The 17367-nt window shown below is 38.6% G+C and overlaps 1 long non-coding RNA gene across 7 annotated transcripts in view; it reads right to left on the reverse strand.

The window, feature by feature from the left end:
• The window catches only part of LOC307179901, a 552143-nt gene that overhangs the window by 199646 nt on the left and 335130 nt on the right, over positions 1-17367 (reverse strand). For 5 of the 7 annotated variants that reach the window (XR_013825591.1, XR_013825593.1, XR_013825595.1 and 2 more), the window contains one exon: positions 13597-13653. The exons of the other annotated variants lie outside the window; for them this stretch is intronic. This is a non-coding gene — a long non-coding RNA (uncharacterized lncRNA). The remainder of the gene's footprint in view (positions 1-13596; positions 13654-17367) is intronic. 7 annotated transcript variants of the gene reach the window in all.

Genomic DNA, 17367 nt, shown 5'->3' on the forward strand with positions numbered 1-17367 from the left:
AGCCTTTGAATAGACACCAACATTTATCTAAAGTGCCTCTGCAACCTCTACATCACTGCTCTTCCTCTTCCATCTTTCTCTGAGAGTCCCCTCACCTACTGCATCTTTAATGAGCCAGGTTTCAGGAGCAAGGTAGAATAAATCTCCCTCTATCTCTTCTTACTTAGGAATAATAATCCATACCTGCATTATCCTTTTGATTTTCAAAGTATTAATGATATTAGTGTTAGTTCATTAAAAACTATTTTCCCACCCCCCCCAAAGTAATCCTTTAAGTAGAAAAGTCAAACACCTCATTCCCCAGGCTCCTGCGCTGCAAAATTCCTGATCTTTTTTTAAGTGTTCTTTATCTAAACTCCAACCCACAGAAAAGCCAGTCAAGAGCATCAAGAACGCCCTTGGAGAGAAGAGTGGGAATTTAGGTGCCAGGACAGTGAGATCAAAAGCCCACTTCTTCCACAGATGCTGGAGGAAAAAAAAATGGCCTGTATAAACAAACAAAAATGGTTTACAAAACAGAATTTCTGAGGCTTTCATGTGAGAACTGTTTGCTAAGTGCATTTTCTTCACCTTTCCGTTCTGTCTCTCTAGGTGTTTTCAACTCTCATGACAACATGCAACTGCGTAAATTCAGAATGAAGTTCAGGGTAAAGAATTTCCAAAAATAAATGGGACTTTGAGAGATTAGCAACCGGAATTGGAAGTTCTTACAGATAGAGAGGTGGGGAGATTTGGGGAAATCCATACCTGGATGTAATACTTTTCATTGAAAGAAAAAGGAAAACTGGGGTGAAGTAAATAGATCCAGATGACTCCAACTCCTTGGCCTCTTCTACTTAATACCCATCACTGATAATAGGAATCTTAGAATGAATGAGACAAATCGCATGAGGACGCTGCAGTTCTGAGGCTTTTATTTTAATGATCACAGGAGAGGAATAAGGAGCCTACCTAGACCACTTCCTGTTGCTAGGTAGTGGATTGGGAAACACCATGCCTGTATTGACTTCTTCTGCTGGGTGAGGGAGCATAAGATAATCTCCAGTCTTGAAGTTCCTAACGAGTTCACCTCCTTCTTTCCAACTTTCTGAGTTTTCCTTTAGTTGCCTTTTGTGTTATTTCCAGTTTTATAGTTGTATTTAGCTGAGATGTGCAGGGTTTGGGCTATGCCACTTTGTCTGAACCTGAAATCTCCCAATTTACTTGCAAGATTTGGATTTGCAATGATTTTCAGTGCAATGTTTTTTTTGCAAATTCTGGTTTTAAGCCCATGGCAACTACTGAGATAGTTCTGGTGATGAGAGAGCTAATATCATCTCCCTGCCACATGCATTCCTGGGGAATGTTTTAGGATAGAGAAAAGGAAGTGGTAAATGGTAGGATATTCATGACTATTTAGTCAAAAGCAGCTATTGCAAACATAGAAATGGGAAACGGGAGAATACAGAAAATCAGATATACCCATATCTGCCTTTATCCACCACCACCATCCTACACAACTCCCACTCTCATCTCAGCCCAGACCCTCTCACTGGACACCTAAAGACAGAGGTGACAGAGTTCTCACTCATCCCTTTTGTCTTAGTCCACTCAGGCTGCTATAAAAGTACCATAGACTGGGTAGCTTGTAAACAGAAATATATTGCTGATAGTTCTGGAGGTTGGAGGTCTGGGACCAGGATGCCAGCATAATTGAGTTTTGATGAAGGTCCTCTTCAATTCTGCCAATTCTGGTTAGGGAAATACCTCTTAGATCAAAAGCATGATCCATAAAAGAACAAACTGAAAAACTGGACCTCATCCAAAGTAAGTTCTGCTCTTTGAAAGATATTGTTAAAGAATGAAAAGACCACATAGTAGAGAATGGGAGACAATATTTGCAAATCACATATCTGATAAGGAACTTGTACCCAGAAATTATAAAGAACCCTCAATACTCATTAACAAGTCAAACACAATTAAAAATGGACAAAGGATTTAAATAGGCACTTCACCAAGAGAGATAGAGGGATGGGGACTAACCACATGAAGAGGTGCTCTACATCTTTAGTAAACAGGGAAATGCAAATTAATACCACAACGAAACACCAGAATACATTTATTTGAATAGCTAAAATTAAAATGATAGGCAATAAGAAATACTGGCAAGGATGTAGAGTAACTCTTATAAACTGGTACTGGGAATGAAAAACAGCACAACCACTCTGGAAAACAGCTTGTTAGCTTCTTGGAAAGGTAGATATATGACTACTATATTATATGATCCAGACTTTCAAAGAGAATTAAAGTATATTTCCATACGGATACTTGTACAAGGATATTTTTATTTCCATACAGAGATTTGTAGATATATGACTACTATATTATATGATCCAGACTTTCAAAGAGAATTAAAGTACATTTCCATACGGATATTTATACAAGGACCATAGCTACTGTATTTCTAATAGTTAAAGCCCAAATCACTCCAAACTGGAGACAAATGCTAATCAACAAGTGAATGCATTAAGGAAAAAAAAATCTGTGGTATATCTACACAATAAAATACTATTCAGCTATAAAAATAAGTGAATTATTGATTCACATAACAATATGGATGAAGTTCAAAATAATTATGCTGAGGAAAATAAAGTAGACAAAAAGGCTACATACATACATTTATTTATATATATATATATATATATATATATATATATATATAAATTATTTTTGAATTCACCATAACCATAGGGGTTATGAAGCTGCCTAGAACATTTAACAACAAGGACCTACTGTAAAGCACAGGGGACTATATTCAATACCTTATAATGGAAGAGAATCTTAAAAAGAATATATATATGTGTAACTGAATCACTTTGCTGTACACCTGAAACATTGTAAATCAACTACAATTTAAAAAAAAGAATTGCTATATATATACAAAACCATATATTTTAAATAAATATTTACATATACTTTGAAAGGAAACATGCATATGTTTTCAAGTAAGAAAGTGCATCCAAACTCCTGAGGAACAACTCATCTTCGATCTTGAGAGAGTAAAGAGCTTTTGGGTATAAAGTGAAAGCAGGAGGGAATTTGAAAAGTCCCAAAGGAAAAGGGAAAGGCTTGGGAACTATAAAGAATACTGCTAGGAAAGAACAGGTCAGAGGTTTGGAGGGGCATAAAAAGTACTAGGTTCTGGGCTTCCCTGGTGGCGCAGTGGTTGAGAATCTGCCTGCCAATGCAGGGGACACGGGTTCGTGCCCCGGTCCAGGAAGATCCCACATGCCGCGGAGCAACTAAGCCCGTGCGCCACAGCTACTGAGCCTGCGCGACTGGAGCCTGTGCTCTGCAACAAGAGAAGGCCGCGACAGTGAGAGGCCCGCGCACCGCGATGAAGAGTGGCCCCCGCTCGCCGCAACTAGAGAAAGCCCTCGCACAGAAACGAAGACCCAACACAGCCAAAAATAAATAAATAAATAAATTTATAAAAAAGTACTAGGTTCTGCAAACAGTAGAAGCTTTGAATTCACAAAGAGGGAAAGCCACATCCTCACTACAAATGTGATACCCCTGTGGGCACACCTCCTTTGGACAAGGGTATAAAAATCTACAAATCCCTGGAAAAACTCCATGGGTGACTTTTCCCAGAAGCCCTCAGTCCCTAGGTCTTATTCTTCAAGACCTGCTTATAAGAGTCAATTGAGGTAGCCCAGCAACGGGAGAAAGGTGCTTGGACTCAAGGAAGAGCAGCTCTGTGTATGCAGCTATATACAGTCACCCCCAAAGCCACCACATAGGACGCATATGATGTGCATTACTCTACTCAAAAAGGTGATAATCATGCTTTAGTGGATGTGAATGACACCATCTAGAGTAGGGCACTACACTCAGCTGAAGTTGATGGCCCTGCCCAAATACATACATGTAATTTTCATTCAACATTGAATTTCCAGCATGGGAGCGACCACCCCACTGTCCTTCTCTTATCCTTTCTGAGTGAGTATCCCCTTACTTGCTACATATTTAACACGCTGGGTTTGAGGCCTGAGAGATAACAAGCCACCTCCTTTTTTCTTTTCCTCAGGTAAGAGATAACCTCATCAACAGTTTCCTATTGATTTTCAAGTTGTGAGAAATAGTTTGCTTTCCACCAAAGCTAAAGGTTTGCCCAACACACCCATCACATCCTTCTCTGCCCTGACCTTCCCAGTCTTTTGTTCAGAGTTCTATAACTTAACTCCCAAACCCTAGAAGCAGCAAGGTAAACATGCAGGAAACTCAAGAGACCAGGGGAGATTATTTAGATGGTGCCAGGATTCACAGGGCAGAAATTCCACTTTCTCCACCATTCCTGGGAGTGTCTGATTCTACCTTCAGAGTCCTGGATTTTTTCAACTTTTCCTAGAGTTCCCATTATTGAGAGAATATCCTCCAATCTTTCCATTTGGAGGCACAGGCCTCCAAGAGTCTGTCTTTTGCTTTTAAAACCGAAGCTGAGGGAAGGTGGAAGCAAGTAGGTGAGAGAAATTCACACACTCAGAACCAGTTTTATTTTAAGAGCTAGGGAGATGAGTTAAACAAGAGCCTGCATAGAGGGAGGTAGGTATATTTAGTAAAATACACAATTGGCTAAATCACTTGTCATGGAGAGACAGGGAGAATGAAGTAAGAGACATTTAAACTGGAGGTCCCCAAGTCCCCCAGCACTCAGGCACCTACATTGCTGTCAATAGACTAAAATGACTCAAGTCTAGATCTCAAATCCACATCTATACAACAAGTAAAAACTAAAATAAACAGAATATATATATATTTTAAAATTCCCAGTCAATAAGGACATGAAACGATTCTCCACATCACTCATCATTAGGAAAATGAAATCAAAACCACAATGAGATACCATTTCACAACCATTAGGATAGCTATTATAAGAAACAAAAACAAACTAGAAGATTACAACTATTGGTGAGGACGTGGGGAAATCAGAACCTTTGTCCATTGCTGGTGGGGATGTAAAATGGTACAGCCACCATAGAAAACAATATGGCAGTTTTTCAAGAAAATAAAAATAAAATTACCATATGATCCAGCAATTCCACTTCTGGGTATATACCCAAAACAATTAAAAACAGAGACTGGGAAAAAAAAACAGAGACTGGAACAGATATTTGTACACCAATGTTCATAGCAGCATTATTAATTTTTTTATAATTTTTTAAAATTTATTTATTTATTTATTTTTGGCTGTATTGGCTCTTAATTGCTGCGTGCGTGCTTTCTCTAGTTGTGGCGAGCGGGGGCTATACGCTTTGTTGCGGTGCATGGGCTTCTCATTGCAGTGGCTTCTCTTGTTGTGGAGCACGGGCTCTAGGGACGTGAGCTTCAGTAGTTGTGGCACACGGGTTCAGTAGTTGTGGCTCACAGGCTCTAGAGCACAGGCTCAGTAGTTGTGGCGCACAGGTTTAGTTGCTCTGTGGCATGTGGGATCTTCCCGGACCAGGGCTCGAACCCGTGTCCCCTGCATTGGCAGGTGGATTCTTAACCACTGCGCCACCAGGGAAGTCCCTTATAGCAGCATTATTATTCACAATAGCCAAAAGATGGAAACAACCCAAAGGTCCATTGGCTGATGAATGGATATACAAAATGCGGTATACAATACACTGAAATATTATTCAGCCTTAAAAAGGAAGTGTTGATAAATTCCACATGCTGTAACATGGATAAGCCTTGAAGACATTATGCCAAGCAAAATAAGTCAATCACAAAGAGATACTGTATTATTCCAGTTATATGAGGTACCTAGAATAGGCAAATTCATAGAGGCAGAAAGTAGAATAGAGATGACCAAGGGCTAGTGCCGAGGGGCTAATGGAGAGTTATTGTTTAACAGGAACACAGTTTTGGTTTGGGAAGACAAAAAAGTTCTGGATATGGGTAGTGGTGATGGTTACACGGCAATGTGAGTGGACTTAATGTTAATGAATTGTACACTTTAAAAGGGTTAAAATTCATTATATATATTTAACCACAATTTTTTAAAATTCCAAATATATAACACCAAGAAGAACATAAGCACCTTGCCAAAAAATACCAAAACTAAAATAAGAAGTAATAAATAAAAAATCACTCAACCTCAATATAAAATAAAACCACTCTAAGTACACACACGGTGTTCTGTGTTAACAATGCTAGTAGACAAAATAGAGGATTTTTTCCTCCTCTTTCCTCTTTAACCCAAATTCCCCTGTTAAAGCTAGGTAGCAAATTTCCTCAAAAAGAAGTTGTCAAGTAAACCCCTAGTGCGGATTAAAGGAGAGTAGAATCAGGAAGTCCCCATTTCCCTACATAGAAATGTAAAATGTACAACTTGCTCCCCATACATTGCTCCAGTCCCAAGGCTTATAGCACTGTCGCTGTCTTTCGCTCTTTCTCCCCAACTAGGTTAAGAAGGGACATCAAGAGTGGGATATAAAAACCAACAATATTTCATCATAGAAGGCTGTCTGAGCACTGGTTCCTCCTTGCCCTTTCTCTCCCTTCACATATACATTTGAAGGGAAAAAATGGCAAGAGTCTAAAGAGTGTAAAAGTTTTGGGAAATTTGGGGTCATTTGGTAACGTCATATAAGATCCAAAAGTATATCCAAAAGAATGGGAATATTTTAGGTCCCTGAAGAAAGTCGTGGCTTCAATCCCTGAGATTCAATAAAGTTTTGGTCCAGTGGTGGGGGAAACTGAGAAGCAGGAGAGAATCTGGGGAGTAAGAAAGAAAACATTTTGGAAAAAGTGAAGGAAAGTGATAGGTGGAAAAGGTTAAGAGTTTGGGGAGAAAGGAAGAAAATTGGGTTCTACAGAGTGGAAAAGGAGGGATAAGACAGAAAGGAAGGCTTTGTTCTTCTAGCAAGTCTTGTTTCCATTTGGTCAGGCCACTTTCAGACAAAGGATTTTAAATCACTGAATAACCTATATGCGAAGGAGGCTTCTCCCATGGGATCTTAGCCTGTAGGTTTTACACCTTAGGAGGCACTTAAAGTTTCCTGAGGTAGCTCAGTATTGAAGTGGAGAAGAGTACCTAAGCTCAAAAGAAAGCAGCTCTCTTAATGCTGAAAAACACCTGCCAGTTTTAGGGCCACCACTTATTTGTGTATGCTTTGCCAATATGATGTTACAGGGAACTAATTTATCCTCCCACCTGAAACAATGAAAAAAACTGTCAAAATATAGGAAACAACAGATTATAAGACACCAGAAATCAGGCAGGGAAGGCTAGTGATCCACCCCTGAGACATGGGCAGCAAACCATACATAATATTTCTATTACTAGGAATGAACAATTATGAGTTAAACATTTTTAAATGGTACCATTTAAGCTAGAATAAAACTTACATATGTAGCCACAAATAAATGGAGACATATATTGTGCTCATGGATTGGAAGAGTCAGTATGGTAAGATGTCAAATCTTTCCACATGCATCCATAAATTTAATTTCATCCTAATCAAAAATCTCATGAGGAATTTGCATAAATATCAACAATTTGATTCTAAAATTTATAAGGAAATACAAAAGAACCAGAATAGCTACACCAATTTTAAAAATAGGTACAAAGTTGTAAGACTAACACTGATTTCAACACTTACTATAAAGGTACAGTAATCAAGAGAGTGTGGTATTGGTGAGAAAATAGATCAATGGAACAGAATAGAGAGCCCAGACATAGGTCCTTATAAATAAAATTAAAAAGTAGGATGTGGATCAACTAGAGATATCACACATTTCTGGCTGTAGTGCAAAGTGGTACATCCACTTTGAATGTTCGGCAGCTTCCTGTAAGTTAAATATTCACATATGGCTCAGTGATCCCACTCCTAGATATTTACTCTAGAGAAATGAAAACTTGTGTTCACACAAAAAGCTGTACTCAAATGTTTATAGCAGTTCTATTCTTAATTGCCCCAAATAATTGGAAACAACCCAAATATCCTTCAATAGTTGAATGGATAAAAACACTATGGTATGTCCATACCATGGAATATTACTTAGCAATAAAAAGGAGCATACACAACAACTTCATGAATATCAAATGCATTATGCTAAGTGAAAGTAGCCTAACATAAAGACTATATTCTGTATGATGTCACTTATCTGAAATTACGAAAAACCAAAACTACAGTGACAGAATGCAGATCTGTTGTTTCCAGAGTCCAAGGGTGAGAAAAGGGATTGACTCTAAACAGACATGAAGGAATCTGGGGCTGACAGAAATGTTTGGGTGTTAGTTACACTACTGAACATATTTGTAAAAGTTTATTAATATACATGATATGGGGTGAAGCGAGACAAGTGGCTGTTTGGAAAGAGCAATATTGACAAACATCAGCTGTCAACTCAATGCTCTGTTGTCATTCAAAGGCTGGGGGATCAGGATATACTAATTTTTCAACATAGGAATGTACAATATACAAAGTATTTCCCAATAATTGCTGCAGTGCTGAACTGGTCTCCAGGACTGTGATGCTTGCCATCTTTTACCTTTCTCTGTTTGTCTCTCTCTTCTAGTCTCTCTTTGAAGGAGCTGGGTTAAGACAGGACCCTTTAAGAACAGAAAGAAAAGTTTGTGCGATGTGTCTTTAGTTCTAAAGGTCTGATAAGTGAAACCCCTCATCACTCACTTCAACAAATGTTGCACATAAAACACAAAAAAATACTTAAAGTGTGCAAAGAGACTAACTGAATGAAAAGTTCTGGTCACCATCTGAACTGCTGCTGATATAGTGATATCGTAGAGGATATTAAAGAAGAAGAAGCTTCTAGGTTCCTTAGAAGAGAAGTGGCATTAGTGCACAAGAGGGAAAAGGGTGAAAGAAAGGGAGAACAATGGACCCAACCCAAGTCTTTTTCCGGGGTCTCAGGTCCTTTTTGGATAAAGGTATGTGAATCTTTGAAGAACCTGGATGGGAAGTTTTCCCAAGAGCCCTCAGATCCTAGGTCTCATCTTTCCGGAGGCACTTAAGGGTCTTCTGAGAGGACGGTGATTTGGCCAAAGTGAATACAGCTGTGTAGAGACAACCACACCACTTCCCCACAGGGCCACCACATGTGATTGTACATGTTGTGAATTATCTCACTCAAAAAAGTGCCAATCATATTTTAGTGTACCTGAACGGCACTCTTTGGAGTGGGACACTGCACAAAGTATGGTTAAGTGTGCTGACTCTGCCCAAATGCTCCCCAGCCATGTTACTTTCATAGTCACCTGATGCTTCCATGTGTGGCCCCCAGGATTTATACAAAACGTATATAAAACACCCACTCCAATGCCTTCTCTCTTCCACCTCTCCCTGCATTAGTATCCTCTCACCTGCTGCATGCTCGATTTGCAGGTTTTCAGGCTGAGACAGAATGATCCTTTCTTCTCTCCTCCTCCTCCTCACTGCCTGTAGTCCAAGCTCCAGAGCAGTGAATCAGAGATTTTTTGCCAAGTGTGAGAGGCTGGTCTAAATAACATAGGGTATTAAAGCTCTCATAAAAATATGAATTCATTTGTAACAGAGTGTGGGTAAAGTCAAACCTAATGGCACTCAGGAAAATAATGCAGGGACTTCCCTGGTGGCTCAGTGGTTAAGAATCCACCTGCCAATGCAGGGGACATGGGTTCAATCCCCGGTCCAGGAAGATCCTACATGCTGCGGAGCAACTAGGCCTGTGCTCCACAGCTACTAAGCCTGCACTCTAGAGCCCGCGAGCCACAACTACTGAGCCCGCACACCACAACTACTGAAGTCCACATGCCTAGAGCCCATGCTCCGCAACAAGAGAAGCCACTGCAATGAGAAGCCCCTGCACTGCAACGAAGAGTAGTCCCCGCTCACTGCAACTAATGAAAGCCCGCATGCAGCAATGAAGACCCAATGTAGCCATAAATAAATAAATTTATAAAAAAGAAAAAGAAAATAATGCAGACTTGGGTGATAAGTAAAAGATGAGGCTGGTAGCTATATGAGAATAACAAACTAAACCAAAGGCCAGCTTGTCTACCAGAGAGCACCAGATAAAGAGAAAGCAAGTAAGAGCTCTTCTAATACCACAACAAATCTGAAAGACTTAATTCAACAACTACTTGTTCAAAGTGGTTCAAATTATTTTTATTTAACTCTGAGGAATTTTTTTTCCCATGGCATTTTTGAAAACTATAGAAAAATCAGCCTTCAGTTAGGAAACCTAATAGCTGGGTATGATACACACAGAGACAGACACCTTGACAGAGAGATCAAGAAAAGAAAGTAAGAGTACCCATGAAAATTACTACCATATCAGAGTGACTGTGTGCCTGCACAAGGCTGTGCCCTCTGAGGAACAACATAAGAAAACTCATAGCAGCCAAAATAGACTTTACTAACATACCCCAGCCCATTAAAAAACCAAATAAAAAAGCAGACAGTAACAATACAATCACTGTATGGTATCAGTATCCAGAGTAGCAAATGTGCTGTTTTAGAGGAAATTATGAAATGTGCAAAGATAATATAACCCTTACACAGGACAAAAACAGATGACAGAAACTGCCCATGAGAGTGCCCAGAAGTTATACTAATATACAAAGTCTTTGAAGCAACCATTATAGAATTTTCCAATGAAATAAAAGCCATGTTTGAGAAGTAAAGAAGTTATGATGACGCTGTCTAATCTAAAGCGTATATTGTTGGTGGGAATGTAAATAAGTGCAGTCACTATGGAGAACAGTATGGAGGTTCCTTTAGAAACTAAAAATAGAGCTACCATATGATCCAGCAATCCTACCACTGGGCATATATCCAGAACAGACAAAAACTCTAATTCGAAAAGATATATGCAACCCTATGTTCACTGCAGCACTGTTTATAATAACTAAGACATGGAAGCAACCTAAATGTCCACTGATGAATGAATGGATAAAGAACATGTGGTACCTATATACAATGGAATACTACTTAGCCATAAAAAAGAATAAAATAATACCAACTGCAGCAACATGGATGGACCTAGATATTATCATATTAAGTGAAGTAAGTCAGACAGAGAAGGACAAATATCGTATGATATCACTTATATGTGGAATCCAAAAAAAACTGATACAAATAAACTTATTTACAAAAGAGAAATATACCCACAGACATAGAAAACAAACTTATGGTTACCAAAGGGGAAAGGGGGGAAGGGATAAATTAGGAGTTTGGGATTAACATATACATACTACTATATATAAAATAGACAATCAACAAGGACCTACTCTATAGCACAGCAAACTATACTCAATATTTTGTAATAATGTACAATGGAAAATAATCTTTAAAAGAATATATACATATTCAGATATATATGTGTGTGTGTGTGTATATATATATATACCTGAATCACTTTGCTGTACACCTAAAACTAACACAATATTGTAAACCAACTATACTCCAATATAAAATAAAAATTAAAGAAAAGAAGAGCGGAGTGCTTTAGTGTATTTCAAAATGGTTCCTTTTCCCTTCCCTGTGCCAGAAGACCAAGGAAATATTTCTCTGATAATTACTGTGGGAATCTTGTAAATCTCCCAGAGGTAAATCTAACAAAATTGTGGGGTCCTGTATGACTGGGTCCCCCTGGAGTTTTTAACTCTCAAGAGTTGTCTACACTGAGCTTGTAGCAACTCATCAACTACAGTTGTTTTCCTATAGCAGTCTGCTCTTGAGTCTCTGATTCTGTAAGCTGAGACCCCCTTTATTTGCTTTTTTGTCTCACCAATCTTGGGGGTAGTTGTTTGCTCTGTGTCTTCCCCTCTCATGCAAATCCAAGAAGAGTTTATTTTTCACTCTGTTCAGATTACTTGTTGCAAGGATGAAGTGGCAATTTTTATGCTTTTTACCTCCAGAATTAGAAACTGACAGTAAAATGAATCTTGTATTCACATGCACATCTGTTTGCAAATAAGAGTAGCCTTATTCATAATTGCTTAACACTAGAAAAAACCCAGATGTCCTTCACCTGTGACAGGTACCCTGCACAATAAGAAAAAGAAACAGAGTATTGATCTAATGATTCTCTATCTCCTTCTCTTTCCCTTTCCTCCCTTCTCATTTCCTCTCTCCTCATTGCATTAGGAAGGGACACCAAAAGGAAAGTAAGAGAAAAACTAAGAATATGTGAACTTTTTAAGAGTGACAACAAAAAAATACTATCAAAGAGTATGTTTCTCAGTATGATGCACAAACCCTAATAAATTGGTGACTTACATAGGATTCAAACAGTCTTTCAAAAGAATGATCATGTTTTAGACACATGTAGGAAGGAAGGAAGAAAGGAAGGAAGGAAGGGAGAAAGAAAGAGATAAAGAGAAAGAAAGAGAGGGAGAGAGAAAGAAAGAAAGAAAGAGAGAGGAAGGAAGAGAGAGAGGGAGGAAAGGAGGAAGGAAGAAAGAAACAAAGAAAAAAAGAAAGAGGGAGGGAGGAAGGAAGAGAGAAAGAGAGAAAGAATGGAAAAAACGTATCTCTATACTCAAGAGAGAAAAGATTTTGAGCCTCAGAAGGTTAAGGAGAAGCCTTAAAATGGGGGAGGAAGCTAATACATGAGAATAGTTTAACAGATTCATTGGTTGGGGTCAGGAATAGGTTCTGCAAAATGAATAATACTTTACAGGCAGCATGGTACAATATAATAGCACAGAAGGCCTTGTTCCTGTTTCAGTAAAGTAATTTTAGAAAAATGGATGTGAGTCTCAGAAGAACTCAGTGGGATGCTTTTAGGTCCTTGCCTCTGAGAAGGCTCCTAAAAGAGTTCTCTGAAGTAGTCTAGCACAAGTATGGAAGGTGCATAAGAGTGGCATAGTTGCACTCTAGGGAAATCATCCCCCTGCAAGTAACTAAGCACTCCCAATGCACCCACAGTGTCATCACATATGTCGCACATGTCATGTGTTACTCCACTAGCAGAGGCATCAATTATTTTTAATTATACATGATAGCCACTGCTGCAGTAGGGTGGTACACACAGCATGTATAGGGATGGCAGCCCTGCCTAAACACCCACTAATTCACTTTTGAAGCAACCCCTTAGTGTTGTCAGGTTGTGAGTGATCAGTGGAATTTGTACTCAGGACCTCTATAGCACTGACTCCACTGCCCTTCCTCATACTTGCCTCTTTGGTGGTATCCACTCACATGCTGCCGCTTTGATATGGCAGTTTTCAGAATTGATAAATATTAATTCTTACTGTTAGGTTCTGTTGCTTATGGAAGAAATACCCTTGCATGCCTTATCCTATTCCTTTTCTCACTGTTGTATATAAAGCATTAACAAGAAGTTTGCATTCCCCAGGTCCATTAATTAAGCAGTAAATATACTTCACGTCACCAACTCATACTTGAATCACCTGATGTGAGTCCCTCTACCTGAGTTACCTATCTCAACTCCAGTGAAACAGAAAAATCAGGGAAAGCATACATGATCCTAGATGTAAAGAAAAAGAGAATACACAGTAGGTGGTGGAATGGAGAAAATAGAAATCCCTTTCCTGCCTCAGACCCCAGGGTGTAAAAAGCCCATTTCACTTAATAGGACTGATCTACAAGATGTAAAATATACCTGACATCTGAGGATGCCATGATATTCCTTCAGCTCTTGGGTTTTCTGGGTCATTATCTGAAACAAGATTGTTTAGAACATGTTATTGCACTATTTCCATTCTGAGATATATTATATGGTGCCTGCATTTCCCTGTCTTGTTCCCAAGGTACCACAATATAGGTACACAGATATGGTGAATGGATGCCAGACGCTGGGGTTTTAGTATTTAAGGTGACTATGGCCTACAAAATGGGTTCTCCCTACCTCTAGCTCCCAATCAAGAGCTACAGTGTACTAGTGAAGTCGCAACCCTCCAGCATTTCTCATCCATTCTCAAAACCAGATTATTGTTTCAGAGGCTAAATATGAGGAACATGTGGTGAGAGTTCAGGGACACTATTCCACCACTCAGTCTCCTATCATAGAGTGGAGGCTCTACTGCAGGTACAGCATCTAAGAATACTGGATCTCTAATATACTTTGCTCTAGATTGATCATTGAGTTTAGGTTCCACATCAGGTGAGGCAAACAGAGAAGAACTGCCACTGATAAGCACCCTACTTACAAAGCAGAAACATCACTCTGAGAGAAGCAGGCCTGCCTTTAGTGCCAGCTCCAGATCAGTGATTCTGTTATTCTAGCCCAGTGTGAGAGGTTACCCTGAATAACAGAATATTAAGGCTCTCCCTAAAGAACAAGACTTTATTTGTAACAGAGTGAAGGGGATGTCAAACCTAACCACATTCTCAAAACCAATATAGATTTTGGTGGTCGGTAAATAAAATGAGTTTACAGCAATCTGAGAGTAATACTCTGAAAAATAGTCCAGCTTGTTTACCACAGAGAAACAGGGGTAGACATAGCTAATAAGAGCCCTCATGGTATCCAAACAAACCTCATAGATTTGCCTCAAAACTACCCGTGCAAAAGGGTCTGAATTATTTAGATCAAACTCTGGACCACTTTTGCCTGTAGCATTTTGAAAACTACATAAAGATCTGCCTGCAATTAGGAAGTCTAAGGGCTGGGTGTGATACACATGAAGGCAGACAGCTTGACAGAGAGATCAGGAAGAGAAAAAGTCAAAGAGAACTCCACTAAAACCACTGTCTTCTCAGAATGCCTGTGTGTATAACAAAGCCTGTGCACTAATCAGAAAAACACAGAATGCTTCATGCTGTAGACAAAACTTCACCGATATAGTATTGCCAAGTCAATAAACAAATAAAGAAGCAGAAAATAACAAAAACAACAAAACAATCCCAGGGATGGGGAAACATTATCCAGAGTTGCTTCAATTAATCATCTTTCAACTGAACTTATGAAAGGAAAGGAAAAGAAAATATATTCTATACACAGGAGAAAAACAGACAACAGAAAATTCCTGTGACAGGTTCCAAATATCATACTAATAAAAACCTTAAAGTAAACATTATATTTTCAAAGAAAGAAATAAACCATTATTTGAGAAGCAAAGGAAGTTATGATGACATATATACAAAGGTATATCTCTTCAAACATGCATACTAAAAAATTGGCAAAAAATATTTTTAAAGTAAAGAATATGCTTTACTTTAAAACAACTAGAAAGACAGGAACACAAACCCACCCATTATCAGAGAGGCTGCCTCAAATCATAATAAGGTCACAGACACCCCAAAACACACAACTGGATGTGGTCCTGCCCACCAGAAAGACAAGATCCAGCCTCATCCACCAGAACACAGGCACTACTACCCTCTACCAGGAAGTCTACACAACCTGCTGAAACAACCTTAGCCACTGAGGTCAGACACCAAAAACAACAGGAACTACAAAGCTGCAGGCTGTGAAAAGGAGACCCCAAACACAGTAAGTTAAGCAAAATGGGAAGACAGAGACACACGCAGATGAAAGAGCAAGGAAAAAACCCACCAGACCAAACAAATAAAGAGGAAATAGGCAGTTTACCTGAAAAAGAATTCAGAGTAATGATAATAAAGATGATCCAAAATCTTGGAAATAGAATGGAGAAAATACAACAAATGTTTAACGAGGACCTAGAAGAACTAAAGAGCAAACAAACAAGGATGAACAACACAATAAATGAAATTAAAAACTCTCTAGAAGGAATCAATAGCAGAATAACTGAGGCAGAAGAACGGATAAGTGACCTGGAAGATAAAATAGTAGACGTAAATACTGCAGAGCAGAATAAAAAAAAAAGAATGAAAAGAATTGAGGACAGTCTCAGAGACCTCTGGGACAACATTAAAAACACAAACATTCAAATTATAGGGGTCTCAGAAGAAGGGAAAAAGAAAGGGATGGAAAAAATATTTGAAGACATTATAGATGAAAACTTCCCTAATATGGGAAAGGAAATAGTCAATCAAGTCCAAGAAGTGCAGAGAGTCCCATACAAGATAAATTCAAGGACAAACATGCCAAGACACATATTAATCAAACTATCAAAAATTAAATTCAAAGAAAAATTATAAAAAGCAGCAAGGGAAAAACAACAAATAACACACAAGGGACTCCCCATAAGGTTAACAGCTGATCTTTCAGCAGAAACTCTGCAAGCCAGAAGGGAGTGGCAAAACATATTTAAAGTGATGAAGGAGAGAAACCTGCAACCAAGACTACTCTATCCAGCAAGGATCTCATTCAGATTCGATGGAGAATATTAAACCTTTACAGACAAGCAAAAGCTAAGAGAATTCAAACACCAAACCAGCTTTACAAGAAACGCTAAAGGAACTTCTCTAGGCATGAAACACAAGAGAGGGAAAAGACCTACAAAAACAAACCCAAACCAATTAAGAAAATGGTAATAGGAACATACATATCGATAATTACCATAAATGTAAATGGATTAAATGCTCCAACCAAAAGACATAGACTGGCTGAATGGATACAAAAACAAGACCGATACATATGCTGTCTACAAGAGACCCACTTCAGACCTAGGGACACATACAGACTGAAAGTGAGGCGATGGAAAAAGATATTCCATGCAAATGGAAACCAAAAGAAAGCTGGAGTAGCAATTTCATATCAGACAATATAGACCTTAAAATAAAGACTGTTAAAAGAGACAAAGAAGGACACCACTTAATGATCAAGGGATCAATCCAACAAGAAGATAGAACAATTGTAAATATTTATGCACCCAACATAGGAGCACCTCAATACATAAGGCAAATACTAACAGCCATAAAAGGGGAAATTGACAGTAACACAATCATAGTAGGGGACTTCAACACCCCACTTTCACCAATGGACAGATAAACCAAAATGAAAATAAATAAGGAAACACAAGCTACAAATGATACATTAAACAAGATGAACTTAATTGATATTTATAGGACATTCCATCCAAAAACAACAGAATACACTTTCTTCTCACGTGCTCATGGAACATTCTCTAGGATAGATCATATCTTGGGTCACAAATCAAGCTTTAGTAAATTTAAGAAACTTGAAATCGTATCAAGAATCTTTTCCAACCACAATGCTATGAGACTAGATATCAATTACAGGAAAAAATCTGTAAAAAATACAAACACATGAAGGCTAAACAATACACTACTTAATAACCAAGAGATCATTGAAGAAATCAAAGAGGATATCAAAAAATACCCAGACACACATGGCAACAAAAACACGACGACCCAAAACCTATGGGATGCAGCAAAAGAAGTTCTAAGAGGGAAGATTATAGCAAAACCATCCTACCTCAAGAAACAAGAAAAATCTCAAATAAACAACCTAACCTTACACCTAAAGCAATTAGAGAAAGAAGAA

Source organism: Stenella coeruleoalba (genome assembly GCF_951394435.1).
Source record: "Stenella coeruleoalba genome assembly, chromosome: X".
NCBI lineage: Eukaryota > Metazoa > Chordata > Mammalia > Artiodactyla > Delphinidae > Stenella > Stenella coeruleoalba.